The sequence below is a fragment of the Ursus maritimus genome, unplaced genomic scaffold, assembly GCF_017311325.1.
Source record: "Ursus maritimus isolate PB19 unplaced genomic scaffold, ASM1731132v1 scaffold_30, whole genome shotgun sequence".
Classification (NCBI taxonomy): domain Eukaryota; kingdom Metazoa; phylum Chordata; class Mammalia; order Carnivora; family Ursidae; genus Ursus; species Ursus maritimus.
Window position 1 is genome coordinate 1,823,893 of NW_024425564.1, and position 1,780 is coordinate 1,825,672.

Consider the following 1,780-nt stretch of genomic DNA (forward strand, 5'->3'; position numbering starts at 1 on the left):
TGGTACCTCGACTCGCTGCATGGACGCAGCAGCTGCTCTGATTATCTTAATCAGAGCCCCTTTAGAGAGGCGAGTGGCAATTACCCCACAAATCGGCATTAGGGCTCTGCCCCCATCTCAAGGGGGGGAAGGAAGGACTCAGGGTCTGCGTGGTTAATCTGGTCTGGTCAGAGTGGCTCGGAGAGTCTGAGGGATTTGTTAGGGAGCAAGAATGCTGGTCGCCTATCAAGGGGCCTTGTAGCTGGACTAAGAATCAAATTGACATGACAGATTAACAGGGGAAAAATCAAATTTCATAGCATATGTACGGGGAATCCACACAGACATGGAACTTTCCAAGACAGCCAGGCAAAATAAGGTGTGTATGTCATCCTGAACCAAGGAGAAAGGGGTAGGGGTCTGGAACTCCAGAGGAAAGGAATGTCATTCACAGGGCAATAAGAAGAAGGGATGTTTGGTAAATTAGGTGTTTGCCCTGGCATACAGATGGGCCACTCAGACAAAATTTATCTCTGGTAATAACCCTTATTCTGGGAAAGACCCCCAGTATAGATTCCTCTAAGTCATTAAAGGAGAGGCAAATGTTTCTTTTGAGCCCGCAGGATCTCAGATCTAATTGCCTTCAGCTCAAAATGATCTTCATGCCGGAGTGGCCCATCTCGGGGCAGCCACCCTCGGCGCCTAGAGATCATAAACGTTCCTGTCTTCCTGAGTCCTGGAGGCTGATCATGGAGGCCTGATCAGGGAGGCCTCGGTGAGATCGATCACAGGTTCTGGGAAGTATTCGTAGAGAAGCCCCGGTTTGGTAAACCTGAGCAACCCGAGGGCATGCTTTTAAATTATCCACTGGAGAGGCGCCTGGGTGGCTCAGTGGCTTAAGCGTCTGCCCTTGGCTCAGGTGGACTAAGGTCAGAGTTCCGCATTGGGCTCCCTGCTCAGCGGGAAGTCTTGCCTCTCCCTCTGCCTGTTGCTCCCCCTGCTTGTGCGTTCTCTCTCTCTCGCCGGCAAATAAATACATAAAATCTTCTTCAAAAAAGTTTCTTTAAAAAAATTATCCATTGGAGACACCTGGGTGGCTCAGTCAGCTAAGCATCTGCCTTCAGCTCAGGTCATGATCTCAGGGTCCTGGGACTGAGCCCTGCCTCCCATCGGGCTCCCTGCTCAGCAGAAAACCTGCTTCTCCCTCTCCCTCCGCCGCTCCCCCTGCTTGTGCTCTCTCTCATTCACTCTCTCTCTCAAATAAATAAATAAAACCTTAAAAAAAATTAAATTATCAAGTATACTTACGAGCTTTCTGGAGAAGGAAATTTTCAGTGGGCTCAGAGCAGCCGAATCTGTGTCTCCACTAACCCTTATTATAGACCTCTTGGCAGTTGGAGACAAATCCTTTACAGAGATCCAAGGATATGGGGAACCAAACACCAATTCTGCCAGACAGCCTGTTAGGGGGCCTCCTGAGTCATTGGAAGCTTTTTGGGTATACCCCAATGACAAAGAAAACTTGTTTTCTTTTGTAATACAGCCTGGCCTCCGCAGATGGCCAGGAGAAGGGGCCAGAAAACAGCTTGTTAAATTATAATAGCGTACTCCAATTAGACCTATTTTGTAAGGAGGAAGAGAAGGGGGACGAGATCCCTTATGAACAATGCTTTATGGCCTTCCACCAGAAGAAGGCATTGCAGAAGGAATGTGGGTTTAAGCCTATCCAACTACCTAACTCAAGAGATAAAACCATGCTCTTTTGGAGGGACCCCTGAAGACCCCTTAGACTTCCCTTTGC